The 13,659-nt window shown below is 42.1% G+C and overlaps 1 pseudogene; it reads left to right on the forward strand.

Moving 5' to 3' along the window:
• Positions 1-41: 41 nt before the first annotated feature.
• LOC133720553 (UDP-glycosyltransferase 73C4-like) lies at positions 42-7,325 on the forward strand (annotated as a pseudogene).
• Positions 7,326-13,659: the final 6,334 nt, after the last annotated feature.

The raw sequence follows: 13,659 nt of genomic DNA on the forward strand, positions 1-13,659 counted from the left end.
CCAAAATCGTTTAAGGGAAAGTATATAAGAGAGGAGACTTGATGGACGCACTAGATCGTTCCAGAAACGAACAGAAGCATCGACCCATTTCTCCAGCTCGAGACCCGCGACGGTGACCCAACAGGAACTCCCGCTTCCGGCAACGACACTACGGCGAACCGGTCATGTTCGACGCGTCTTGTGGTCGTGGTTCTGCCTATGGTCACAGATCGTCCATGCATGGAGCGAGGAGAGAGAACGGAAGCCCGAAAGCTTCGAGTTTTCCGGCAAAGTTTCTGCAATTTCCGGCTATCTTCGGGGCTGCATGAGGTATGGAAATCGATCCTCTCGGTGAGATATACGTACTGGTATACTTAGTTTTCAGTTTTGGATGGGTTTTGACGAATTGATGTTTTGGTGGTTCAGGTACCGGCGGAGCCGCTGTCCTCCTTGGTCGCCCTTTGCTTCTGGGTTCGTCGCCGACCTCCTGGAGCATGGATTGGCATCTGTTGGAGCTCGATTCCTTGAGTGGGTTGAATTGGTGAGTTGTGGTATAGGCTGCCACCACTTGTGGTGGCAGTTTGAATTTCCTTTTTGATTTTGAGAGAGATTGGGTTTTGATTTTGGTTGACAATTTTGTTGCCGGTGCCGAAGGGAGACTGCAGTTAAATTTGGGTTCAAGAAAATTCAAAGCTAAGGAAAGAGAACTTTGGAAGGAAGGAAGGAATGATGGAACCGATAATTAAGGGTAAGGTTCTAGCACTGAATTGAATTTGGGTTTATTTACGAGTTATGGTACGTGGTGTTAAGTGCTTTTGTTTGACTGAACCAGAACAGGAGGAGAAGGCATACTGTTGTTTCTAGTCCAACAATCCAGCAAGAAGGAAGGGTTTAATCTAAAGATTTTACAAGGTAAGTGAGAGGTCACCTTGGATAATTATAGTTGGACCCGACTGGGTATATTTTGGTGAAAGTAGTAGGCTACTGTAAAAGTGCAATGATGTGGTTTTGATCAATTGACAAGAGTTGTAAACTAGTTCTATTTGTAAGGTGGAATTGATATCCTAATTAAGCAAGTAGTGACAAAAATGTTAAAAGGTGACGTTGCCTTTAAATGAATTGAAGTACCACGTTGTTCAATCCTTGGGATTAAGTGGTTTTAAATGTAGAGATTGGTACTATCTAAAATATGTGCAGTGAGCACAATTAAATACAAATACAAGGTTGAGCTTAATTTATAAGCTTGGACAGAGACTCCATATATTTATTGGAAATTGGAAGCTCATCGATAGTTATTGGTAAATTTTGGTCAAACTAGGGAATGGTCGGATAATTTAATTTGTTGAGGTTTATACAATTATTTCCCTAAGAGAGTGTTGTTAATATGGAATCGTGTCGGAATCTAGGACTCCAGTTACCCGAGGAACGGAAGGTTCGTGACTCTCAGAGTACGTAAAGAAAAGCATCGGAATCCAGGTAGGGGACTCGGGACTCATTCGGTTAGTTGTTTTCCGTTTTGGATTAAATGTTTATGCATATTTGAGTTGCATGGTTTGGTTATTGATGGCTTGAGAGTGAGTGGAACATAGCGATTCCTTGGGTTTTGATCCCCTAAACCTCCGGAGGGGCCGTATGGGCGGAATGGTGTCTGACATCCTCTGAGGTGTGACACTATTTCTAGGTGATATGGCGTAAGTGGACACTCTCACTACGCTTACCTGGTGATGATTTTATTTAAGGTAAGGCCGTGTAGTTGGTCCATGGGACCGGCCATCAGGTATTATGCATTTCTTTGAGTTTTGTGCTTTGGATTTTGAGTCCGAAAGATATTTGAAGTTTGTCGTTCTTTAAAGAAATGGTTTAACTTTTTCATACTGGGTACCCAAATTTCTATTTTGTGTGTCGGTTTTCAAACCTAGTCGGGTGAAGCCCCTATTGAGCAGCGAGGACGAAAGCTCACCCCTACAACAGTGTGGATGCAGGTACTGTGCATTGGTAACGGGATTAGAGCGGATGGAGTTGGGTGTGCGGATTTCAGTAATGTATCTCTGTGTAAACCAGGTTCCAAGTTCCAAATCCTATCCTTGTTTCTACAAGCTGTATTTCCGGAATTTGTTGAAAACTGTTTTGTTGCGTGCTTAATCCTTTATTCCTCGATTGTTTGCAATGTTAAGTCTTGGACGAATATTTGAATTTAAAGTTTTAGAAAGGTTTTCACCTCAAAAGAATTTAAAAGCTTCCGTTTATTTTTGTGAAAAATTTATTTTGAACAAATTTGCCTAGCGAATTTCTAGAATGTAAATCGAATTTTCGGTTTATGTTTTAGAGACTCGCGGCACTGTAACATACTCAAGCTGGTGAGGTGCAGTTTGGGGCGTTACAGTTGTCCCATATCATTGGGTACATAGGCTTTCATATCACTGGGAATGATCGGTCATGATAATTGACACATCACTCTTCAATTAATTTTTAGTTTTTCGTCTAAACCACAGTTAACTTGCTGTTAACTTTAGATAAAAAAAAGGATTAAATATTTGTTACTCCTCAAACTTTTGCCTGAAAAACAGTTTAGGCCCTCGCCTTTCAAATTAAACTAGATAGTCCTTATTCTCTCTAATTCTCACACAACAAGTCCAAAACAGGTCTAAAATGACTATTCTACCCCCAAAATCCTTTTTTTATTTTTTTCTCTTTTTTTTTTTAATTTCTCTCTATTTTTTTTTCTCTTTTTATTTTTTATTTTTTTTCTGGCTGGTTCTCTCTCTCTCTCTCTCCAAGCTCGTATCCGACCTCCAGTTTATCCACTCGATCCACCGCACTCACTACCACTCTGCAGCGCTTGGTGGGCCCCCACCACCCCTCATGGAAGCTCCGCCGCCACAATTCCATCTCCACCTCCGTCGTCGTCCCCACTAACCTCAGCCACCTCTCCTCCTCCTCATCCTCCACCACTCCCACCAATAAGCCACCTCACTATCATCATCCAACATATTACGAATGATCAGAAACACCCAGAAACAACCCAGATCCTAAACACACAACTCAGATCGAGCAATAACAACACACAACCCAGATCATAAACACCCAGAAACAACCCAGATCCTAAACACCCAGAAACACCCAAGTCGTTGACGTACTGATCAAGATCGAGAGGGAAGGAGAGGAGCGGGTCTCTGGGTTTGAGATTCGAATACGAAACGGATATGTTGAAGACCCGACTCGACCTGCCGAATTCGATCCAGCAATTCATGAGGTCCACCGCCACGAAGCTCAACCCGGAACCCGAACCCGGGTCCTCCATGCTCTGGAGCCCCAAGAACCCGCCGGCGTCTCCGACAACCTCATCGATCGTCCGACGAGATGATAAAAGCCAGCCCGCCGCCGATCGAGGAGGGGTTCAAATTGCTGATGGAGAACGTGAAGAATGTGGAGAAGCTAGCCGGAAACGGAGTGGAGGGTTGCTTGAAGCGGACGGGCTTCGAGTAAAGCACTCTGCCGGCGCCGGAGTTGCATTCTGATAGAGGAAGACGAAGACCCATTTAGTGGTGGGTTCTGGAGAGTTGAAGAAGAAGATGAAGATGGGAAATTATAGAGAGTAGTGAGGACTGAGGAGGACAAGATCGATCTGTGGAGAGGGAGAGAGAGAAAAGCAGAATAAAAAAATAAAAAAAGAGAGAGAAAATAATAAAAAAAAGAATCTTGGGGGTAGAATAGTCATTTTAGACCTGTTTTGGACATGTTGTGTGAGAATTAGAGAGAATAAGGACTATCCAGTTTAATTTGAAAGGCGAATGACTAAACTGTTTTTCAGGCAAAAGTTTGAGGAGTAACAAGTATTTAATCATAAAAAAAATTAGGGATTTGAGTTGCTGCGTTTGCTTTCTCTGACCTTCCATGGCAACTCATCCATGGTTGAATAAAAGAATAAACAAATTGTGCTGTTATTGATTTACCATTCAATTGTTCATTATCTCAGTTGCGTTTACCCTTTGGTTTGTTCCAATACTAGAATTATATATTCAAGAATTGTTCAGTGATCCATTAGCCAACGTCATGAATTTAAGAAGAAGAAAAAAAACTTGTGTAACAACAAAGGACAATTATTAGCTAGCATTCAAGATTGAAACTTGGGAAAGCATTGGGAATTTCTATCGGATGATAGGAGGAATTGCACTCAACTTATATTAGTCATGGAATTACGAACTCATTCTCGGTCAATTTGAGTTTTTCCCGATACAGTATTGCTTCTTGATGAATTTTCCAATTAACACAACTTCCAGGGTTATGTTTATAATTCATATGGCATATTCATTGCCGCTATTCACTGAAAGTCAGCTTTTTTATTTTCTTCTTCTCTGCAACCATGAATGAGTTGCCATGGCCAGAAGCACAGAGAAAGAACACGCAGCAACTCCACGTCAAATCCCTAATTTTTTTTTTTTTTTTGTCTAGAGTTAACGGTAAGTTAACTGTGGTTTAGACGAAAAAACTAAAAATTGATGAAAGAATGATGTGTTCATTTAAAAAAAAAAATGATGTGTCAATTGTCATGACCTTTAAATTAGATAGAGAGTCTAAATTTTATGAAATTGAAGTAAATCCACACATTCCTCATTTCAGATGAGCCAGATCCCACTGAAAATTTTTACTCGAGTTCCCTTGTCAGGATAAATATCACAACAAAATAATCCTACTCCAAACACGTATTGTGCACGATCAATGACACGTATTGTGGTCTCATATCATTTTATGACGGAATCTTTTAGAATCTAGGAAATGTCCACGTAACTAGATTCGAAACATTGTGTGGTTAAAAATAACACTACATAGTCATTAGTCAAATCATTTCTTCATCTAGATTTGCCTACCTCTGGTTTTGTATTCTCAATCTCTCTGGCAATTTCAATTGCAATGGCTTCAGAGTCCCATGATCAGCTTCACTTTGTTTTGATACCACTAATGTCTCCAGGCCACCTTCTACCAATGGCAGACATGGCTAAGCTATTGGCACAGCATGGTCTGGTGGTCACAATTATCACCACACCTCTCAATGCTGTTGGAATCAAACCTGTCATTGATCGTGCCATTGATTCCGGTCTCTCCCTTCATCTAGTCCAGTTCAATTTGCCACTTGCTGAGTGTGGTTTGCCAGATGGATGTGAAAACTTGGAATCAGTCCCTGCAAGAAACTTGTTTTGTAATTTCTTTGATGCAGTTAGCAGGCTTCAGAAGCCAGTAGAGAAATTGCTTGATACACTGAAACCCCATCCGAGCTGCATAATCTCAGATAAACATCTGCCGTGGACAGCTGAGATTGCTCAAAAGTTTGGGTTACCAAGGTATTGGTTTGATGGGACTAGTTGCTTTACTCTCTTGTCTAACCATAATATAGAAACATCCAAGGTCCTAGAGAGTGTTTCAGGATCAGAATCATTTCTGGTGCCTGGTTTGCCTGATGAGATTGAGCTTACTTTAGCCCAATTACCGGTGCACTTGAATCCTGCTAATGTTGACTTCAGAGATTTCCACAGAAAAGTAGAGGAAGCTACAAAAGGATCATGTGGAGTTGTTGTGAATAGCTTTGAGCAGTTGGAAACAGAGTATGTCAAAGAGTATAGAAAGGTTAGTAACGTGTGGAGTATTGGTCCAGTGTCACTTTCCAACAACACAAACTTGGACAAAGCTCAAAGAGGCAACAAGGCCTCCATTGATCAACACCAGTGCTTGAGATAGCTCGATTCATGGCCTGAGAGCTCAGTTGTATATGTATGTCTCGGAAGCCTCGGCCGTGTCTCAACTCCTCAGTTGGTAGAGCTTGGATTAGGATTAGAAGCATCAAACCGGCCTTTTGTTTGGGTGATCCGCAGAAAGAAAACAGAAGAATGGGCAAAATGGTTGTTGGAAGATGGATTTGAGGACCGGATTAAAGGTAGAGGACTATTAATCCATGGTTGGGCACCACAAGTATTGATATTGTCACATCCTGCAGTTGGTGGGTTTTTAACACATTGTGGTTGGAATTCGACGTTGGAAGGGATTTGTGCTGGGATTCCAATGATCACATTTCCTATGTTTGCTGAGCAGTTCTACAATGAGAAGTTCATAGTGCATGTCTTGAAGATTGGTGTGAGAGTTGGTGCCTTAGTGGTCATTCCGTTGGGAAAACAAGAAGGGTCTGTGGTGTCAGTGAAAAGTTGCGAGTTTAAGGAGGCTATAGAGAAAGTGATGATCACATGTACTGAAGGGAATAAAGAAGAAGAAGAAAGAAGAGAGAGAGCAAAGAAGCTTGCAGTGATGGCCAAGAAAGCTACAGAGGAGGGAGGTTCTTCTTACCTTAATATTAGACTGTTAATTGAAGATGTAAGAACATACAAACATCAGTAGTACTACCCATCTTAGGTGAGAGACCACCAATGACATCTGTCTTAATAATATTGTTATGGAATGCAGTGATTATAGTGCTTATGGATTTTAATTAGAAACAAATCTCTACTATTTATGTCTCTGGGAATATTTCCAGTCACTTCTAAACAAACTACCATCTTATTATTGGCAGCTAATCATATTTTTTTCTTGCGGGCAGTATTTAGGGTTCCTTGAATGATAGTACTCGTAGTCATAGGCAAAATGGACACTGCTCTGAGAAGGCACTCGCAGGTGAAAATAAATATTGCACTGTTGGTGTTCATTTGCTGGATACAAACCGGACTCTAGTTAGTAGTTACACAGTTACCCTATTGTGTGCATGTATTTACTGATCTTACTGTGATCATTATTGAAAGTATATTTATTTTCTACATCAATGGGTGTGGTGCAATCACCATATGAATTGATAGGCTTTTTACTGACATAAACTAGAGATGGATAAACATTGTCCATGCATATCTTGTACGTTTCTGTTTCCTGTAAACAAAAGTACAAAACCATCTTCTATGAAACCAATACGCTTTGGTAGTCCCTCCTACTAACACACATCAATTTATCAGTCTTCTAGTGTATATGAGGTGGTATGCACTATGCAGGGATAACCAAATTCAGACTGTCAGTAGAATAAGCGGCAGCAATATCATGACAAATTCAGACAGACAACTGGGTACACGACTCTTCTTCATTTGGATAGGACACCTGTGCTTCAGTGTTACCAATCGTACAATCAATTCTTAATGATTGCATATTTGCAATTGATTCAGACATCTATAATCAGCTTCACTTTGCTTTGTTTTTTTTTTTTGTTTTGTTTTTTTTTGGTTTTTTTGCTGTCACGTACTGGTGTTTTAATTGGTAGTATTTAGGTGATTTATTTGTTGAAGGAAAATCAGTTTTGTGTGCCTAATCAAATTAGGAGTAGTAATGGGAGAAAATGTTCTAGAATTCCTAGTTCTATTCGGATTAGATTTCCTTGTAACAGTAGAACATGTACTTTGTAATCCCTATATATAGGGCTCCTATTCTCAATAATGAAATACAATTCTCTCGAATTCTCTTTTACTTAAACACGCTATCAGCATGAGTTCTAGCCACAAAACAAAGACCAAAAACCCTAAAAACTCTTTTCACCAAAATATGTCGCAGCCCCTAGCCCGAGCTAGCCGAGCCTGCAGCCCCGCGTCTCTGCCCCCTGCTGCCCCTGCAGCCCTACCGCGCCAGTACGCCTTGCAGCCCTCTCAGCCCAGCCTCCTACTGTGTCTCCACTGCCCCTGTAGCCCTGCCGTAAGCCTGCTGCCCCTGCAGCCCAGCGTTCCAGCCATCCGCCACGACCAGGATTGCAAACCGGTTGCAATCCCAGCTTAGGATTGAACAGCCACTGCAATCCTAGCTTAGGATCGAACGACACCTGCAATCCCGACCCCGGATTGAAGCAGCATCTGCAATCCCGATCCAGGATCGATAGCACGTCTGCAATCCTTTCAAGGTTTCAAGCTCCATATTTAACCAAGTAAGTTTTAAATTAAAGTTCCTGCTTTCCGCAATTTAATTTCCTCTTCTTTTTCTTCGGGGACTTGCAACCTCCCTTCTTCTACATCCCACCTTTCTTATAACGTGGGTTCGATTCTTGAAAAGCGGAATCGTGGGGATTCACGCAATTAACGAACTAAGAGCGTCCGTAAGCATCGATTTATGACCATATAAACATCATTGTTTCGGTCTAATCCAATCATTCTTGGAAATCGATTTCTTGGTAGCATAGCTTGGAAATCTTATTATTTATTAGTTGTCGTGGAAGTTTTAACTCCGAAACTAATATATTTCTTCTTCTTATTTCAGGATGTCGAAGTCGAAGCTTGACTTTCCTATACTTGACTCAACTGGCTCGGAATATCGTAGTTGGGTCACGGATGTTGAGAACCACCTCACTTCAAAAGGGATCCTACCTGTAATTCAGGCACCAAACCCTGATCTCCTATTCAAGCATACGGCTACGAATGTCACCGCCCTCATCTTGATGAGGCGTCACATGGATAAATCACTCCGATTGGAGTACATGGCAATCAAGGATGCTAGAGAATTATGGGTTGCGTGGGTTGCGCTGGAAGAGCGATTTGGTAATGTCAAGGACACCCTCCTCCCCGACTTGAAAGTTCAATGGAGCAATCTACGATTCGCCGACTTCAAGTCCGTAGCTGAATATAATTCAGAAGTTCTACGCCTCAAAACTATGTTGGGGTTCTGTGGACAACCCGTCACAGAGCAAGAGCTAATTGAGAAAACTCTCTCCACCTTCCCCGTCTCAGCAATTTTGCTATCAAAGCAATATCGAACCGAATACAATACTGGACGGATCACGAGGTTTCATCAGCTAATTAATGTCATGTCTGTAGCTGAAAAACATGATAATATCCTCGTGAAGAATTATAATTCAAGGCCTATCGGAACTAAGAGCGTTCAAGAGGCGAATTATAATAATGCACCCAAAGGAGGGCGCAAGGAGCGGAACCCTAAAAATAAGGGACACAACGGACGTATTGGTCCATATAACCGCCCTACAAAGGAAGGAAACTGCCAAAATGGAGCGGGAGCACGTGGCAACAAGGGCCAACGTGGGAGAGGAGGACACAAGGCCGCCGGCCATAGGGGTGGCGCCATTGTCCAACAAGGACGTCAATCTCGTCCTTATGCACAAGATACATCTCAATTCAAGGGAGGAAATCGTAATGATGCATGCCATCGATGTGGATCAAGTGAGCATTGGTTCAAGCAATGCAATGCAAGCAAACAATTAGCTGCGCATTACAAGGCATATAGAGACTTTAGAGAGCATGAAGCCTATCTTGCCGAAGAAGAAGAAGATGGTGATGATGCCAACATCAATCTCACCATAGCGGACTTCAAATCTGACAAAAAATTGCACAAGGATGTTGCAGATTTTGATTAGTGTAGTCCTTTATTTTTTCCAAGAATTATGTAATGGCAATATGCCATAGTCAATAAATGACATTTTGTATTAACTCTTTCTCATGTGGCGCATCTAATTAAGTATGATGTCTAGGAAAGTAATTGAGATTAGTAGTATTTAATAGAGCCTCGCTCCACCGACATCTCTCTACTTCCCTGGTCATATTTGATTGGAGTTACCAAACGGATAGAGCGACTATGATTTGTCTAAATTTGATTTTTATGTTGGATTAGATTTTTGGTCAAGAAACTTTGATGTAATCATTGGCTATTATTAATAAAGTATCGATTTATTATCCAATGTCTTGGACATATTTTGATTTCGAACTTTATTATTTTTCAGTATGTTTCCCGGAGAGCTAGAATGCCTCGTGGATAGTGCAACTACACATACCATCCTTCGAAATAGGCAACTATTTCTATGGATGACGCCCTCTCGATCTTCCGTGACTACGATGGCTGGATCATCTCAATTGATTCATGGTAGAGGACCAGCCCAATTTATGTTGCCAAATGACACCATTTTAAATGTCACCGAAGCTCTTTATGCTCCTAGGGCAGGAAGAACCCTATTGAGTTTTAAAGATATAAGAGCCAATGATTTTCATGTGGAAACACCTTGTGAGAATGGACAAGAGTTCCTTTGCATCACCTCTAATGACTACGGACATAAAAGAGTCTTAGAGAAACTTATGTGTCGATCTAGTGGGTTGTATGCAACCACTATTCGCATAATTGAATCCAATCATGTTATGAGAGATGATTTATGGGATTCCGACACATATAGGCTTTGGTATGACCGTTTGGGACACCCAGGTCATGATATGATGATCCGTATATTAAAGACTTCGCACGGACATCCATTTTTCAGAAGGAAAAGAAGTAAAGATCGGATTTTGGACCCCGAAAGAGCCCCTGCGCCTCACGGCGCCGTTCACCCCCAAAACCGGCCATCCTTGGCCGGCGCCGCCGTCCCCCTGTGGCCCAAGGGTGGCTTTGACGCCACCAATGCTCTTGTGTCTCCAAATTTTACTTCTAAAGTCAATTGTGACTTCGTGGCTCAACCAAAATCCTCATTGGTTGTTTCTAAAGCCCATCATTCGTTCTGCAAAGCCTGCTCTTTAGCAAAATTAGGATCGAGACCATCCTATGCAAAGGACACTAAAGAAAATATACCATTCTTGCAAAGAATCCAAGGTGATATTTGTGGACCTATTCAACCACCATGCCGACCATTTAGATATTTTATGGTGTTGGTTGATGCATCGACACGCTAGTCACATGTCATGCTTTTGTCCACAAGGAACGCTGCATTTGCTAAACTCCTAGCCCAAATTATTAAGTTAAGGGCTCACCACCCTGATCATCCTATTAAGTCTATTAGACTAGACAACGCTGGGGAGTTTACATCAAAAAATTTTGATGATTATTGCATGTCCATTGGGATTGAAGTTGAACATCCAGTTCCTCGTGTTCACACCCAAAATGGTCTCGCAGAAGCCGCCATTAAACGACTACAAATGGTCGCTAGAACATTGGTAATGTGCACCAATCTCCCTATTTCTGCTTGGGGCTATGCAATATTGCATGCAGCTGTGCTTATTCGTCTAAGGCCTACTGCCACTCAACCCTTATCTGCGTCCCAGATGGTGACTGGGTATGAGCCTGACGTCTCACACTTACGCATATTTGGGTGTGCAGTCTATGTGCCAATTGCGCCGCCACAGAGCACTAAAATGGGTCCTCAAAGACGATTAGGCATTTATGTTGGATATGATTCTCCAACAATTGTCCGCTACGTAGAACCCTTGACAGGCGATCTCTTTACCGCTAGATTTGCGGATTGTCACTTTGATGAGACAGTCTTCCCGTCGTTAGGGGGAGATAAGAACATAAATGTTCAACAGGAACGACAGGAATTGTCGTGGTCTGTCTCATCTTGATCCCCGAACCGCACAGTCCAAAATTGAAGTGCGGAGAATTCTCGATCTTCAGAATGTAGTAGAATCGATGCCTGATGCGTTTTCTGATATCGCTAAAGTGACGAGATCACACATACCTGCTGCAAATGTGCCTGCAAGGATTGATGTCCCTAAAATTAGAGGACATGACGCCACCTCAGGGGTACCTGAGCATGGCGCCAACGTCCCCTCCCATGGTGACGTTGTGGCTAGGCTCACGACTCCTGCTAGGAAGCGCGGGAGGCCCATAGGTTCGATGGATTCTCGCCCAAGAAAGAAAGCGAGTTTGGCACAAAATAATCTATTAATCATCGATGTAAATAATCCATCTCATGAGAATATTCCGGATTATGGTTATGTCCAAGAGAAATCATTGGGGGACGCTCCAATGTCAGAACCAATTCCAAAGAATAGAGAGATCTCCATAAATTACACTAGTGTACATGAGATGATGGATAGAAATTCTATGGCAATTGATGATGCATTTGCATATCATGTTGCAAAAGGAATTATAGAATATGATGATATCGAACCTCGCTCTGTCGAAGAATGTCAACGAAGAGCGGATTGGCCTAAATGGAAAGATGCGATCCAGGCTGAATTGGATTCACTAGCAAAGAGACAGGTATTTGGGCCTATAACGCAGACACCCCCAGATATAAAACCTGTTGGCCATAAATGGGTCTTTGTTAGAAAGCGTAATGAGAAAAATGAGGTGGTTAGATATAAAGCCTGCCTCGTGGCGCAAGGTTTCTCACAACGCCCTGGAATCGACTACGAGGAGACGTATTCTCCCGTAATGGACGTTATAACGTTCCGCTACCTTGTCAGTTTGGTAGTTTCCAAAAAACTTGACATGCAGCTTATGGATGTGGTTACAGCATATCTCTATGGGGATCTAGATTCAGAGATATATATGAAGGTTCCAGATGGACTTCAATTACCCAAATCAAGTGGCTCTAAACAACGGAGCGCGTTTTCAATAAGATTAAAACGCTCACTATATGGATTAAAACAATCCGGACGGATGTGGTATAACCGTCTAAGTGACTACTTGATTGGGAAGGGATATATTAATAATGAAATATGCCCATGCGTGTTCATTAAAAGAACAAGTTCCGGATTTGCAATCGTAGCAGTTTATGTCGATGACATGAACCTGATTGGAACTCTAGATGAGTTGAAGGAAACTGCTAAATACTTGAAATCCGAATTTGAGATGAAAGATCTTGGGAAAACACGGTTTTGTCTCGGTTTAGAACTCGAGCACCGTAATGATGGAATTTTGATCCATCAGTCTGCATATACTCAGAAAATTCTAAGGCGCTTTAATGAAGATAAAGCAAAGCCTGTGAGTACTCTCATGATCGGCCGTAGTCTTGAGCCCGGAAAAGATCCGTTCCGTCCAAAGGATGAGGACGAAGAATCATTAGAGGTTGAAGTGCCCTACTTAAGTGCAATAGGCGCATTATTGTACTTAGCTCAATGCACAAGACCTGACATCTCATTCGCAGTGAACTTGTTAGCTTGACATAGCTCTGCACCAACACGCCGCCATTGGATTGGTGTAAAGACAATCTTTCGATACCTTAAAGGTACGATTGATATGGGCCTATTTTATCCCTACAGAGAGAAAAGGAATGACAGAAATTTGGGATCGGACCCCAAGAGGCAAAATGCCACCGTCCAAGGGTTGGCCGCCGCCGCCGCCGTCCATGGTGGCCGGCGTCTCCCTACTCCCCTCCATCAAAACGATAACGATGTTTTGATGGGTTTTGCTGATGCAGGGTACCTCTCTGACCCTCACAAAGGTCGCTCTCAAACGGGTTATATCTTTACCATGGGAAGCACTGCGATATCTTGGAGGTCTACGAAACAGACCCTTGTTGCTACTTCCTCAAATCATGCAGAGATTATTGCTCTACATGAAGCTGTGCGTGAATGCATATGGCTAAGGTCTGTAATTAGACATATTCAAGGAAGTTGTGGTTTGAAGTCTACCACGGATGAACCTACATGCATTTATGAGGATAATGCAGCTTGTATTGAGCAAATGAAGTTAGGTTTCATCAAGGGCGACAACACCAAGCATATATCGCCTAAGTTCTTTTATAATCAGCAACAACAATCACTTCTAAAGATTGAAGTGAATCAAATCCGATCAGAGGATAATGTAGCGGACTTATTCACTAAGTCGTTACCTAAATCCACCTTCGAGAAACATGTGAAGAGCATCGGATTGAGAAAGTTATCCGAACTCCCATGATTGTAGCAATCAGGGGGAGATATCGACATCAGGGGGAGTTATGATGCCTACATGTTCGAT

This window comes from Rosa rugosa, chromosome 7, assembly GCF_958449725.1.
Source record: "Rosa rugosa chromosome 7, drRosRugo1.1, whole genome shotgun sequence".
Lineage (NCBI taxonomy): Eukaryota > Viridiplantae > Streptophyta > Magnoliopsida > Rosales > Rosaceae > Rosa > Rosa rugosa.